Genomic DNA, 16,856 nt, shown 5'->3' on the forward strand with positions numbered 1-16,856 from the left:
ATACACTGGGCCACAGTACCTTAGGCCAGGTAACTACACACTGGGCCACAGTACCTTTGGCCAGGTACATCACACACTGGGTGACAGTACCTTAGGCCAGGTACATCACACACTGGGCCACAGTACCTTAGGCCAGGTACATCACACACTAGGCCACAGTACCTTAGGCCAGGTACATCATACACTGGGCCACAGTACCTTAGGCCAGATACATTACACACTGGGCCATAGAACCTTTGGCCAGGTACACTATACACAGGGCCACAGTACCTTTGGACAGGTACATCATACACTGGGCCACAGTACCTTAGGCCAGGTACATCATACACTGGGCCACAGTACCTTAGGCCAGGTACATCAAACACTGGGCCACAGTACCTTTGGCCAGGTACATCACACACTGGGTGACAGTACCTTTGGCCAGCAACCTTTCTTTCCTATTTGTAAGTGTGCGAACGTTGTTTATAGTTTTAGCTAAAATGAGGCAACACAACAAAAACTATGATATTTAACATCATAAACTGTCCAAAGATAGGAAGTAAATGACAATCCCACATGAGGTGTGAGCTAAATGAGATTCATAGAAAAATATCTCGAACATTGCTGTCTTTACTCACAATAAACCGCCGTCATATAGCTAGAATAGTGCGGCATTAAACAACAAACAAACAAACTATACCCACAATAAACCATACGCAGCAACAATAAAGCTGTCGGTGCATGACGTACAAGTAATGATTCCGGGTTGGACAGAGCTGTCACTTTGCGGAGATATCGGTGTCCTCTGCGTTCAATGTCAATGAATGAATGAATGAGTGAGTGAGTGAGTTGGGTTTAACGCCGCTATTCCAGTATTCCGGTTATATCGCGGCGTGTCAGCTTAATGTGGGAGGAAAGCCCTAAGTGTTGCAGGTCTTAGACGTTTACCACTTCGGTGAAACCCACGAGCACGGGTATGGTGCTGACAAACCTAGAAACATAATCGGGGAGAACCGGAATGAATGAATGAATGAATATAGATTGTTAAGCGTTAGAATAAACATTCATGAACAATCAGCAAAACAGATATTAGAAGATATTTGAATGTGTAAACAAAAAATATCTTTCATCAAACTTGATATAAGGAGAACAAAGTAGCGTAATTATATAAAAAACAAAACATATCGATCCCCTTGTCACGTTCAAATCCGATCTTGCAACATTTAACATAGTTTTTGTAACATTTTCAAACGTAAATACCACGTGTGGATTTCGGGCAGATTACGTCCCAAGATCCCATTGCTTGGTATTTGAGACGACATGCCTCGTGTGATCGTACGTCAAGTTGAGAGCAACGAACTTTAAACCACTTTTTGCATGCACTAATGCAGAGGTTTCAGCCAAAGGTAATAAATTTATTTTCTTCTGCAGAACAGCACAAATGAGACGACTACTAACGGTTCTGACGGCCCCACTGATGGCGCTCACAGTGTCGTATTTACAGGAGTTGTCATAGTAACGGCGACAATACTTGCTCGCATCGTCAATTAAGGTAAGTCTGGCCATTTGACTTGACATCAAACCCAGAAAAAAATCAATACAATCGAATATCATTTTAGAGCATCTTCAAATGTTACATATCATTTGAAATCGGGCATCTTCTGGAACGAAACATCAGATATCCACGTCTCACCTCGCCAGAGCGCATGCGCATAGGAAATAGAAATTACTGATCGGTAGCGTGCGTCTGTACAAAGGCTACAGATGAAAGATGGTTGATGAAGATGAAGGATCCTGATTCACGTTGTGGCATGTAAGATTCTTCCTAATTACTTTGGATTCTGCATTCGGCGATGTAGAATTCCGTTTCCGGTGTAGGTTTGTCCGATGTACTCTATTTCCTCTTTTTAAAAGATCACGTCACGTGCTCTGACGTCATGGTTACTATTTCTGAATGCAGCCCAGACGGATGTCGTCAAGGAAGATGGCGTAGGCTACAAGCTTCAATTTGTCTCTGAAATATTTGTCATTGATTTGGGTTTAATGCCGCGTTGAAGGGTATTTCAATTTCATCAGGCGTGTCAGCTTGACGTGGGGGGAAAGACCGAAGTGACGTAGGTCTTAGACGTTTACCACTTTAGTGAAACCAACGAGCGCGAGTAAGGTAGAAACAAAACTAGAAAGATAATCAGGGCGAATCTGCGAACCAACGATCACAGGATTCTGGTGCTCCTAAGGGTCGTAACTCTGGACAGTAAATTGCGGCGCCTTACGACTTGGCCAAGCCACTGACACGCACGTGTGCTCGCGCATATTCATCCACCAATGAGGCCAAACAAATGTTCCAGTTTGTCTTACGTCTTTGTGAAATACATTTTATCATCCAAAACTGGCTTCCACGTGCGATATCGATAAGTTCATGCGATATCTTTTTGCAGACCGTTGTTATGGCAACCGTTGCCATGACGTCACAATCACATGACATCACTAAGCTCGCTTACACTGAAGCTTGTTAGCGGTACTTTCTACACTCAAGACGCTGGTTATTTACAGTTTACACACGGAAAAATGATTATAATGATACATAGAATTTCACCCTTGTGTCTTTTGATATCAAACAATTGCCTGGCAAAAGAAGGTATACATCCATGTTTGATGTAGGCTAAAAATTGGCTAAACAAAACAAGAAATGGTTATTCGATGGCGACGTGATAGCGGTGTTATAGCCGATATAACATGCATCTTATCAATGATTTTTATGCCTCATTTGATTGACCAATCAGAAAGCAGAACTACTAACTATGATGAGCCCGTATACCGTCAGGAAAAAATCAAGATGGCTGTTTCTGACCTCATATGAGACCGTCTACCGTTAGTAACAGCCATCTTGGGTTTTCTAACACCCACTTCACATATTTCACATGAAAATTCTAGTACAGAAATTTGTGCGAAAAATAGTATTGAGTCTGACACCTTTGAAAGCAATATTGGCGATAAAGCAAGGGTTTATTTTATGTCTGTTTTTGTTGTCCTTCTTTGTCAATGAATTAGCTGTACAAATTCAGCGGAACTGTTCTGATGGCATCCAACTTCACCAGGAAACTATAAGGTTGTTTTCTTCTTTTGTTTAACGATGATATAGTAATGTGTTATACCTGGACTACAAAAGCAAATTAATCAGCGGGGATGTTATTGCAAAGAATGGAATTTATCTGTCAACAAGAATAAGACAAAAGTTATTGTCTTTAAAAATGGTGGAACACTAGCTAGAAGAGAGAAATGGTTTCATCAAGGACATTCATTAGATGTTGTATCGTTCCATATGGGGTACGGGTGGCCCAGTCGTCTAAGGCACCGCTGTACAGAGTTGCGACCCTTGGGCATGCCAGAAACCTATGATTGTGAGTTCGAATCCCAGTTCGCCCCGATTATGTTTCTAGGTTTGTCAGCACCATACCCGTGCTCGTGGGTTTCACCGAAGTGGTAAACGTCTGAGACCTGCATCACTTCGGGCTTTCCTCCCACATTAAGCTGACACGCCGCGATATAACTGGAAAACTGTTAAAAGCGGCGTTAAACCAAACTCACTCACTCATTGTATCGTTCCATAAGTACATAGGTGTATATTTTACAAATAGATTGTGCATGCATGCTAACTATGCTGCTGTACAATGTAAGCAGATCTTAACTGGAATTCTTCAACATATGAAAGATCTTGGAAATGTAACCCATAATACGTTCTTAAAGATTTTTGATACAAAAATAAGCCCAATTGTGTTATATGGAGCAGGGGTTTGGGGATTAGAAATGATTGATGTTATAGAAAAAGTACATTTATATGCGAGCAAACGATTCCTTGGTGTGAAACCTAGAATATCTAATCTAATAGCCTACGGAGAATGTGGACGATACCGATTAACCATGTTTGCAAAGTTAAAGACGATAAAATACTAGATTAAATCAGTTAAAATGCCTGTAACAAGATATCCAAAGAAATGTTATAACATCCTATTACTCCATGATCAACAAGAACGGTCTGACTTGGCATCATCTGTTAAGCATCAGCTTTATTCATGAGGCTATGGTAATATAGGGACAGAACAGGACACGTATATACCAGATCTTTACCTGCTAAGTAAGGAAACAAAACGAATCACATCTAACAAAGGTGGCCTGCACGTGCCGTCGCAAGGAACATGGGGGGGGGGGGGGGGGGGGGGGGGGATGGCGGTCGGGTAGCCTAGTGGTTAAAGCGTTCGCTCGTCACGCCGAAGACCCGGGTTCGATTCCCGACATGGGTACAATGTGTGAAGCCCATTACCGGTGTCCCCCGCCGTGATATTGCTGGAATATTGCTAAAAGCGGCGTAAAACCATACTCACTCACTCAAGGAACTTGGGCGTGGCAGTATCACACCACAAAGTAATGAACAGAGTAAAGTGTGAACTTACAAGTGTATACTTGCTCGTCAGTTTGTATCTACAGTCGTCGACAAAAGTTTAAATTTCCTTTGCAAGGTGATGCATTTGATATGAAAAGTCAATCGGGAGAGATTCTCTACACATTTAATGGACCTATTATCTACTAATTGTGCGAACATAAAATAACTTCTGTCTTTATTTCCCTGCATAGGAAATATGGTTATTTTATCATTCGCTGGAATTGATTTCTAAAGACGTGTTTATCTTCCCATTGATATAAGTATCTATGTATACGGGACGTTCAATCGTTATTCATAATTTCCTGTTGGTATAGTATGATGAATGCATGTCCAAATATCGCCATTTTCTTCTTCAGAGAAATTCAGACATGAAATATGCCACGAGGCCTACTGATTCTTTCAAATGGCTACAGACGATCACAATTCTGCAGAAAAAATCTTTGATTCGATATCCCATGTTGTCCAAGTACGTGATTTACCAGAAAACCAATATTCAGCGCTGTGTCCTTCAATAGAACCGCACTTCCTCACAGACAGGAAAGATTTTTTTAAGTTAATAAATTCAGTAGAGTTCCTTTGAAATTTGAGCCCCAACCCTTTTATCGATCGCCTGTAAGTAGAAATATTTGGACAATGTGGAAATATGTATAGAAGGGGGATTTACATTAAGTATCATCACATCGTATTTTAGTAAGAAATATGCAACACTGAAATAACAAACTCGAGGCAATGTGAACAAGAATATACATCATGGGCATGGTGGTCGTTACAAAGGAACGTACAATGTAATACAGGTGACGTTAAGAAACGCTGGCGGTGGAGAGTGGGTGGATGGGTAATATGATAAAAACCCTTCGCATCATTTAAGAAAAGAGCACAGTGCTTTTAGCAATATTCCAACAGTATGACGGCGGGGGACACCAGAAATGGGCTTCACACATGGTACCCATGTGGGGAATCGAACCCGGACCATCGATATGACGAGCGAACGAATTAACCACGAGCTCCCCTACCGACCTGAAAGTTGTCAGCTGACTTTATTTGAATGAGCACAGGACATTTCATTTCAAGACTTAAATATTTTGAACTCCAAATGTTTAGGTAAGATTAGATTGACGAAATGCTGATATTAGAGCTTTTCATTAAGTGCTTTTGCTGATATTTGAACATGTGCAACTATTTCACCAAAGCTGATATCCTTAGGAGATGAAAAATCAGACGGTACAAAGTGTTTGTACGTTCATCTTTTGGCTTTTGGTTAGATTTTATTTCACTCATTTCAGGCACGAGTGGCCCAGTCTGTATGATCCTAGGGGGCACGGGTGGCCCAGTCTTCTAAGGCGCCGCAATTCGCTGTGCAGAGTTGCGTCCCTTGGGCACGCCAGAAACCTATGATTGTGGGTTCGAATCCCGGTTCGCCCCGATTATGTTTCTAGGTTTCTCAGCACCATAACCGTGCTCCTGGGTTTCACCGAAGTGGCAAACGTCTGAGACCTGCATCACTTCGGGCTTTCCTCCCACATTAAGCTGACACGCCGCGATATAACTGGAATACTGTTAAAAGCGGCGTTAAACCCAACTCACTCACTCACTGTATAATCCTAAGTCCAAATCTTGCAAGTCTAAGACAGAAACACATTTGGCGTGTGGTCACGTAGGCCCTTAATTTACCTCGCCCTTCGCCATTGTGTTTCCAGTTATAAAATGGGGACCCGAATGAATGAAATGGTTATTAAGAGTACGTATACAGCAAGCATGGGGTGTATACTCCCCATGGAGCTGAGAATGCAATTCAACGCACACCGATCTGTTAACCTTAGTAATAATAATATAGCGATATAGCGTGCCATGCTTTTGGCGTGGACACGACGCAACATGAATAATTTATTATGACATAATTATCATCACACTTTTGATCACATTTAAGACCCCCTTTTACCGAGTTCTGATTAAGGAGAGATAGAGTAGCGATGAATGGTTTGACCAACGTTAGTTTTGTTTTGCTACGGGTGCTCCTGTTTAATTCACACGGGGTACTCGAGTCTGAAATCATGTGTGGCTTATACTTAGTCTTTATCGGCATATGTTTTCCACAGCGTCGATGGGGGCACGGGTGGCCCAGTCGTCTAAGGCGTCGCAATTCACTGTGCAGAGTTTCGTTCCTTGGGCACGCCAGAAACCTATGATTGTGGGTTCGAATCCTAGTTCGCCCCGATTATGTTTTCTAGGTTTTTCAGCGCCATACCCGTGCTCGTGGGTTTCACCGAAGTGGTAAACATCTGAGACGTGCGTCACTTCGGGCTTTCCTCCCACATTAAGCTGCCACGCCGTGATAAGACCGTGGAATACTGTTAAAACCGGCGTTAAACAAAACTCACTCACTCACTCACAGCGTCGATATTTCGTTTCATACTGACTGGATAGGCATTCAGCCTTCATGTACTGCCTCGGGTGCAAGGAACTGGTTTGAGGTGAAGTAATATGGGGTTTAACGTTGCGTTCAAGATATTTGCACATATTTAGCGTCGTGTGCACGTATGTATTGCTGCTTGTACTAGTGCGTACTTATGTGGGTTTTATAGTGCTAGCCCAATGAGATACCATGCCGCAGTTTAACATGGACAACCCACTCATGTATATTAAACTGACTCAGTCCTTGCTTTATCCCCTTAATGGCGAGGCGGGGTCATAACAAGTACCATATTTTGACGGTTTTTTTGGTATGACGCAGTCGGGGATCGAACCACCGTCCTAGCTCCGGACAGAAGCTCTATCCACTAGAATTGATATGAACCATAAGTGGGCCGATCGTTAAATAGATTTACATACTTGGCCTTTGCTCAGTGTGAAGTAACACCTCTCTCTCAATCATTGTCCATTCGGTAAACAGATCTACTAAGACGTTAATCCCTCGCGCTTGGTTCTCGGCAGACGACTTCCGGTTGAACAGGAAGTGGGTCAGACCACACGACGACCTTCCTGCATGGGACAGATTTAGCGAAAATATCCCCGAGGTATTTCTTTGCCGTCATGGGAGTTTATCGCTAAGAAATGGATTGATTTCAGTACGAAACTGTTCTCAAAACACATTTCGAGAAAATGTTATGATGGAAGCGCGGCAATTGTAATCTCTTTATAAGAATGAGACACGTTGAGATCATAAACAAACCATCGAAGAAACACTAACAGAAAACCCATGACATCCGTCTTGTCTTCTGATGATATAGAGCAGCCGTTGATCGGAGAGCATGCAGCTGTCAGTTACATATGCATTACAATTTTAATTATTATTTATGAAGGATTAGGTAGCCGACTCCGCGCACCTCCGCTGTAAAACAGGCTGACTTGTTTGTTTGTTGTTGTATAAAGCCGCACCCAGCAATATTAGAGTTATATATCTGTAAATAATCGAGTCTGGACCAGACCATCCAGTGATTGATATCATGAGCCTCGATCTAAGCAATTGGGATACGATGACATGAATCGACCAATTCAGCGAACCTCACCACTCGATCCCGTTAGTTGCCTCTTACGACAAGCATGGGTTGCTGAAGACGGGTTCTTCACGGGTCGTAAAATAGGCTGACGCGGACATCGTCGTCTGTTGGCCGAGAGTGACACCTCCTGCTACTGGCGGTCGTTCGCGTTTTCGGTTTAATTAGAGTTAGAGAAGCAAATGTTGTTGGATTGTGAGTAACCCCGTCATGAGAGACTATTGTTTTACGCCACAGTCAACATCATTCCAGCTGGGGGCACGGGTGGCCCAGTCGTCTAAGGCGCCGCAATTCGCTGTGCAGAGTTGCGTCCCTTGGGCGCGCTAGAAACCTATGATTGTGGGTTCGAATCCCGGTTCGCCCCGATTATGTTTCTAGGTTTGTCAGCACAATACCCGTGCTCGTGGGTTTCACCGAAGTGGTAAACGTTTGAGACCTGCATCACTTCGGGCTTTCCTCCCACATTAAGCTGACACGCCTCGATATAACTGGAATACTGTTAAAAGCGGCGTTAAACCCAACTCACTAATGTGAAAGGAGTGAGTGAGTATGGTTTTACGCCTCTTTTGGCAATATTCCAGCAAAGTCTCGGCGGGGGACACAGGAAATGGTCTTCACACATTGTACCCATGTCGGGAATCGAACCCGGGTCCTCGGCGGGACGAGCGAACGCTTATACCATATGCTACCCATCCGCCCCTTAATGTGGAAGGAAAGCTTGAATCCCAGAGGCTTAACGCGTTGCTGAAACACGCACGGATGACAAACCAAGAAACCATAAAATGCAAATCTGGAATTCGAAATCACGATCATCGGATTCTGGCACGTCTAAGGGACGCAACTCTGCACAACGATTCCTGCGCCCTAGCCGACTGAGCCAACCGTGCCTTTCTCTCGTATTGTGAATCACAAAGACCCAAATCGTAAACCATACGTCTTGTGTTAGCCTTCACATCGAAAGGTGCTACAAACCAACTGGCAAACAAACATGAGACACGCCACGTCGCGTGTATCGATTATCTCGGGTCGTCCAGAAAGTAAGCATCACGACAAAGATATCAAGGTGTACCGAGGGTGCCCAATGTACAGACAGACAGTCATCAGTGCTAATAGAACTCGCGTCGGTTCTCGCCAAGTGACGCGCCATGTCTCAATGATACGTGTTTGTGTCCTTAGTTCAGATGGGTGTCACACTAAAGAGTCTCATCAACGGCTAAAGGGCACGGCGTTCGAGCGTTTTGTTTATGATGTATTGATGCAGCCCTCCGCCAGATCGGGCTCTGCCTTGTTCACAGGGGATACTCGTTTGGTGGATGTGTTTTTTTATTCCTTGTTTATGCAGTAATGAGCTTCGTGACTGTAATCGGTCCGCTGTACAGGACAGCACTTTGATGCACAGAAGAATACTATTTACACACGTGACACATAGATGTAATGACTTGTCCTTCGGGACAATGCCCTAGCAATGCTTCGTCCTTTCAAACTAAGCAGGATCGGAAGTATTTTTTTTTTCAATTATACATCCGGGAACATACACTCCGTAATACAAAACGTCTGAGATAAAGAGCTTGTGAATAAGGTTTCAAACCTTTATCATTTCCTTTGCCGAGGTCTGTTTATGAAATATACATGAAGAAAAATCGAATTGATTTGGAATATCATAAATATATAGAGAATCTCACCCGAGTGTCTTTTGATATCCAAAAAAGCATGGTAAAAAGCTATAGACTTTACATAGATAAGATGTGAGTTTATATCTATAGATAAATGCACTAACTCTAACAAAATTAATATATGTGATGTCCTGTCGTATCATTTTAATGTCATGTGGTATATGTTGACGAGCAAAAGATCTTTGGGATGTTTTTTTTATTGGTAATTTGTTTTAAAATATGTCATTTGGTATGCCATATCGCCAACTGACCCTGAGCTGGTATGTAAGTTAATAGATAACTGGTCTCTGATGTACGTCAAAGCTTCTCCGGTCACTGCTGCCTCGCCACCGTGGCTGTCCGTCGGTGCATTACCATGTCATGATGTAAGTGCACTTGGACCTGCTAGGGACTGTCTAATGCACATTTACAGTGTTATATAGTAGGGCAATGAGATGATGGATATAAGCTTGTAAAAACCACGATCCTTCATGCAGATGGGGCTAAGCTTGCGTACAAGCAACCTATTGTTGATGGTGATGGCGTTTTTAAATGTCAACCATTTTGTCTTGCGCAATTGTTTGAGGCCGAATAGTCGATCGGACCTTTCCGTGACCTTTCGACTCTTGTCGTGATTTCCTTTACATGGTTTATCTCAATTTGATATGAGTGAGTATGGTTTTACGCCGCTTTTGGAATGGGCTTCACACATTGAACCCATGTGGAATCGAACCGGGCCTTCAGCGTGATGAGCGAACGCGTTCACCACTAGGCTACACCGATGCCCTATTTGGATATGTATACATCAATGATGATTTAATGGTGATAAAACCTTTATTAATTCATATACCAACAAGTTACACGTCTTTACAGTGTTGTCACTACCCCTACATTCACCCTGTGCACTCCAAAGAACTCACTTGTCCGATGGTAGATGACCAGATGGTGGAACCACGAATACATACATACACCCGAAACACAAGTGTAAACATGTGGTGTCACCCTGGGCAACTGACTTAGTTCAAATGTGCCTCTGTTCACCCAGCAGGGAATGGGTACCCGAAATAAGAGGTGGATGTAAAAACCCTCAAGCGCCCGTGTGCAGCTTTGGTTGTATACTCACCAGGGAGTTGAGAATGATAACTGGAATGCAAACGGATCCACTGGTCGGGGAACAAATTAAAAAATGCATTTGTGCCGATACTAGTACCTGGATACATGCGGTCACGTGTTTAAAATGTAATAATGTCAATCTAGAAGTTAAAAATAACAGAGAGAGGCAATGTTGCTGTTTGAGACAAGGCACCAATAACAATCATGAAATACTCATATCCCCCGCCAATATGACATGTCCGGATGTGTGCAATGCATTAACTCCAGAGATCTTTGTTCACTGGACCTTTTTGTTTCGATCACGAACGTTGATACTACTAAATTTCGTTTATCCGACATACTCGTTAATCCGACATAATCATATGCAACCACCGATGTCGGATTAACGGGACTTGACTGTACAGAGTATGGTTGACAAGAATATATACAGTATAGGAGGCAGTGTTTATACAGTTGAGTATGTTTAAGATGCAGTAACACTGTTGTATTTGTAATGAGTTGTGTTATTACTTAAACAATAATCAGAGAAGTAAGGGAGTTCTTACTTTACTTAGAGATCAATGAGAGTAGTAGTCAACATGAGGTGTACTGAGAGGTACAGCACCAATCATCTGATGATCTGAGTAGTAGACTGGAATGCTAGAGCACTGTCATGATCAGTAAACAACAAATCCAGTGTAGCTTAAAGACAGTGAGTTGGAGAATGGATGAGTTGAGTCGTTTTCCACACATTAATGAAATCTTCAAGTTTCAGTTTTTCACTCAGATCACAGTTGAAATCCCCAGTAACTAGGACATGTTCACATTCATGCTGCTTGGAGAGATCCTGTAGTTTCTGCATGAAGGTAGTAAGTGAATGTGACAACCGTGTCCATGACACTTTTGGAGGAACATACACACAAGCAATGCAGAACTTTCCAACAAGAAAGGAAATGTATTCAATACTGCGAGATGACATTACATCACATAGCTGGACACTGTTCTTGAAACTTGTTGAAACATACACAGCAATACCATGTGTAGTGTCTCCTGGATAGACTTGATATCCTGGCAGGTCTCTTTCACTGTAATTATTGATGTGTGTTTCTGTAAAACACAAAACATCAAGCACACCAACAAACGTATCATTCTTCACATTTTCAAAATGAGCACTGAGGGATCGAACATTCAAGTGAGCCACCTTGAGTCCATCACCGTGAATGTTCTCTAAAGGGTGTGTCCAGGTGAATAGTCTTTCATTCCGCAATCTAGTCATCTCATCTAATGCATTTTTGTTTAAAACAATTTTGTGTTCAGCAAAACCTACAAGCTTTAGGCCTTTCCTTGATTTGACCCTACTGAGCATCGTATACACTTGACCAGGCTGGGCTTTGAGTTTACTTCTTTGAGTAATTGTCATGTTCCCAATCATCTGCTCATAGGTGCTACCTTGAGACTTGTGGATTGTGAGGCCCCATGCTAAAGTTCCTGGATACTGTTTTCTTTCAACCATAACAGAATGCTGTGCGGTTTTCAAGATCTGCTCCGGAAACAAGCACTACCGCCATTTTCAGTCTAGTTTACCACTAGACCTATTAATGTGCCAAGTTTGGTGAAGAAATATTGTATGGCACCCATTCCTATATCCCCCTTCCACTTCGTGGCGGGGGATAATAACGTCTTGACCTGGACTGGAGTCCGCCTCTAGTGTAGTGGATACAGCGTCTGCGTAATGTCAGTGGTTCGATCCCCGTGGTCATACCAAAAGACGTTAAAAGATAGTACTTGTTACCCTTCCTGACGCTCGCTATGCAGGGGATAAAACAAGGACCGGCCATGTGCTATGTTAGCGCTTGAACACGACGTTAAACCCACTTACACCTCGCCTGGACCTAGACTGGGCACCCGACAATGGAAGGCAACCCAACGTGATCTGAAACTTTTACACAACAGACACATGTAATGGTGTTTTAAAGACTTGAATCAAACTTGCTAGGGCTGCTAATTTTCCCGATGGTAGCCCTCCTTTAAGGCAATTCAGATTCTTTATTTGTTTGTTGTTTAACGTCGCACTCATCAATATTCCATATTCCACATACTCAGCTATATGACGACGGCCTGTAAATAATCAAGTGGGAACCAGACAAACCAGTGATTGATAGTATGAGTAATGTCTCGCGCCGTCAAGGCACGCAATCAACCATGCCACCGATACTGACAACCCGACCCATGTATTCGCCCAGTACGACAAACACAGGTCGCTGGCCATGGGGGCCTATCAAAGCTCGGACCGTGAAGATCCGTGGTAGAATAGGTCTGCAGCAACCAATGCTTGCTATGAAAGGCGGCTATGCTTGCCGTAAGAGGCGACTAACGGATCGGGTGGTCAGGCTCGCTGACTTGGTTGATGCATGTCATCGTATCCCAATTGCGTGGATCGATGCTCATGATATCGATCACTGACTGGCTGGTCCAAACTCGATTATTTACAGAACGCCGTCATATAGCTGGAAAATTCGTGTGCGTGTGCGTGTGCGTGTGCGTGCGAGTCCTTGTCCTTATCCTCAGAATGCTGAGCGACAGGTAGGTTAACATATACTATATTTTAACGTCTTTTGGTGTGGCACGGCCGGGGGTCGAAACGCTGACAATTAATTCGTCTGCGGAACTCAAGTTACATGCTCTAGTTCCAACTGGCAAAGACTGCTTTCCCTAATCACATAGACGTCGTCTCAGATTCACATAGGTTACTAATTACAACGTCTAGACATAGACGGAAATAGACCTTGGCGGCATGGCCATCTTTATCTGATGATGAGAACGGTGCTTTATGTACTTCCTCAAAGGAACTTCTGGTCGGAGAATTTTAGAATTACGTCACTGTTTGTATTAATGACGTCAGGTACTGGTGGTGTTACGTAGTTTGCTTTGAACGAAGACTACTTTGTAAATTTTCAAACGGGATCGTTAAAATGTTAACGGACAATGGATCACAATTATACGAGGAAGGGTAAGAACCTTGTCTAACATTCTAATTGCGTTAATGACAAACCATTTGTCAAGACAGAATAGGGTAGCTTTAATGACGCCACACACTCAGAATTTCAGAGAATAAGCCAAGAGGAATTAGATTATTTGAAAGAGTGAAGGAATGGTGTAAGCCCCAAACAACTTCCCTGCCTGACCCAGACTCGAATATGCACTGTTGGAATACTACTGACTGCATAAAATAACATTCACTCACTCTCCACCCGTGAAGATCCAGGGTAGAATAGGTCTTCAGCAACCCGTGGTTGCCGTAAATGCTTGTCGTAAGAGGCGACTCACGGGATTGGGTGGATCAGGTTCGCTGACTTGGTTGATGCATGTCATCGTTTCCCAATTTGCGTGGATCGATGTTCATGATGTCAATCACTGGATTGTCTGGTCCATATTCGATTATTACAGGCCGCTGGACTATTGTGGAGTACAGTGTTTTAAACATAAAAAAAAAACATTCACTCTCCACAATGACCCTCTGAATATATCTCAACAACATGGTGTAGTTGGAAGTATCAAAAGATTGTTGTGTTATGTGATTCTAAAAATCGCACTATACTAAATAAGGTGAACAGCGTTAATTCTGTCTTTGAGTATATGTTGCAACACAGTTGTCTCCCTTAGGCGTGTCAGAAACTGATGATCATGGGTTTAAATCCCGGTTCGTCATGATTACGTTTCTTGCTTTATCCAAACTGTACCTGTGCTGATGGGTCTAAAACCAGCATCACTTCGGGCTTTCCTCCCACATAAGGCTGGCACGCTGTGATGTAACTGAAATCTTGTTCAAAGCAGTGTTAAAGCAAACCCACTCAAACAAATCAATAATTATGTGTTCTATTTTTTCAGAGTGCTTACAAGGGGCCTGTTGTGGAAGAATGCGGCTGCCATCTTGCTGTTCCATCCACTGCCACTCCCCTGCCATCCGGGTCCTACTTGCTCTTCTAGTGACCACTGACATTCTTGCTTCTCTCATTTCGGTATAAAAATTGAAACATAACTCATTTCCATATTTGGTAGTCGTTCAATGTAAGAAAACTATCTGTAGCCAATCATTCATCAGTATGCAAATTGCGTCTCCTTTGTACAAGTAATGTGATGTGTTTCAGTTTTATTTGTATGTATACATTTGCCGCATCCCATAATTATCTGGAATAAAACATTCTATTTGTATATGAAACTTCTGTTGTCTTTAATAATGTGTGAATGAATGTTTCTATAGTATAGCTGTGCAGAGCTGCCTCCCTTGGGGGTGCCAGAATCCAAGTTCCTCACAGCGATAGGCCGTTCGCGGAGCTCTCTTTACCACGAGTGTAAGGAAGGTGTCACGCGCTGGGATTGGTTGGTTGGTTGGTTGGTTTGTTGTTAAACGCCGAACTCAGCAATATTCCAGCTATATGACGGCGGTCTGTAAATAATCGAGTCTGGACCAGACAATCCAGTGATTGATATCATGAGCATCGATCCAACCAATTGGGATCGATGACATGCATCAACCAAGTCAGCGAGCCTGACCACCCGATCCCGTTAGTCGCCTTTTACGACAAGCATAGTCACCTTTTACGGCAAGCATGGGTTGCTGAAGACCTATTCTACCCCGGAATTTTCACGGGTCCCACGCGCTGGGAAGGAGCTTGTGCCCGAATCATGACGGTACATTCAATTTCTGACACTGGTTAATAGTGGAGTAAAGTCTGAAATTATACAAATCTGAGACGTTTACCACTTTGGTGAAACATACCAACATACCAACACTGATAGATTCTTCCCAAGATCAAGGATTGTAGCACTGCTAAGGGAGCTAACTCTGCACAACGAATTGTGGCGTCTTAGACGACTGGGCCACAAACAATATGATAGCGATCTATAAATGCTCGAGTCTGGCCCCGACAACCCTGTTAGTGGAAGCAGGAACAACCTCCAAGGCCAGGGTACAAACTTTTGTTTGCATGTTGTTTAACGAGGCTGATCACATCCTAACAACGATCTTATGGCTATGGTGACTGTAACTCAAGTACATCAAACACATACTTACGATAAACATCGCTTTGTAGGACAGTCCCGGTAGCGACTAGGCTTTTTCTGTGGTTAAACAAGACTATGACTTCGTGTATACTACACTGCCTTCCTCAATCAATAACACTGGACACAAAAACAGGGTGCAAAATTGTACTCTACGGAAGAAAAAATAGAGCCACAAGGCTATTTAGTTCTCCTGACTTATCAGGTCATTACACTTCAAACTATTTTGGTACACATATCTTTATTATAGTACTTTGAAAGAATTCGTTGCAAAGGAAAAGAAAAACCATTTTTGCAACATCGTTTAGGACAACGATGTTGAGTACAAATAGTGATGTCTTCGACAAACTTGGACCCTCTCTTGGTCATTGCATTCACACAAGGTTACAGCCCTCTGCCAAGAGGTTCTCAAGAACAAGATGAGATACGGTGAGATAGCTTTAAAGTAGTCCATCATACCCCTGAAGATCCACGTTAGAATAGGTCATCAGCAACCCATGCTTGCTGTAACAGTTGACTATGCTTGTCATAAGAGGCGACTAACGGGATAGGGACTCCACGACAAGAGGGACGACTTTAACTTTCCAAAAGTCAAATTTCCCTTTATGTTGCGCAATATTCCTGCAGCTACAGCTCCAGTTTTTGCAAGAGGAGATTAACAGGATCGGGTGGTCAGTCTCGCTGACTTAGTTGATGCATGTCAGCGTATCCCAATTGAGTAGATCGATGCTCATGATATCAATTATCGATATGATATCGATTATTTACAGACCGCCATCATATAGATGGAATACTGCTGAGTGTGGCGTTAAACTACAAACAGAAAGTAGACCATCAGTCCATCACCAAAGGGACCACTGATTGAAGTGCTGCAGGTCCTTGCATCCAGGTCCAAGCAATGGTGGCTTTGGTTTGATTATAAAGAATACTAGCCAGCTGACCATGGACAGTTGCCTGCTTAAACTTCTTTTGCTATTTTCTCCTATACCATCCAAGCAACAACCTCTCCTAATGTAGCTGCAACCGTTTCCTTTTGAAAACCTACTTTTTTCCATTGCTCCCAAATGTAAAGAGATATTATTATGAAACATAGTAGGCTAGTGTGCAGTGGGGCCTTACATATTGCCCATGACACCA

At 42.9% G+C, this 16,856-nt stretch overlaps 1 long non-coding RNA gene across 1 annotated transcript in view; it reads left to right on the forward strand.

Annotated features, from left to right (window-relative positions):
- Nucleotides 1–14,870, forward strand: part of LOC124133542 — a 62,905-nt gene extending 48,035 nt beyond the window's left edge. The window contains exons 2-3 of the long non-coding RNA XR_006860960.2: nt 1,411–1,531; nt 14,547–14,870. This is a non-coding gene — a long non-coding RNA (uncharacterized LOC124133542). The remainder of the gene's footprint in view (nt 1–1,410; nt 1,532–14,546) is intronic.
- Nucleotides 14,871–16,856: the final 1,986 nt, after the last annotated feature.

Source organism: Haliotis rufescens, unplaced genomic scaffold, assembly GCF_023055435.1.
Source record: "Haliotis rufescens isolate VD_foot unplaced genomic scaffold, xgHalRufe1.0.p SCAF_5, whole genome shotgun sequence".
NCBI lineage: Eukaryota > Metazoa > Mollusca > Gastropoda > Lepetellida > Haliotidae > Haliotis > Haliotis rufescens.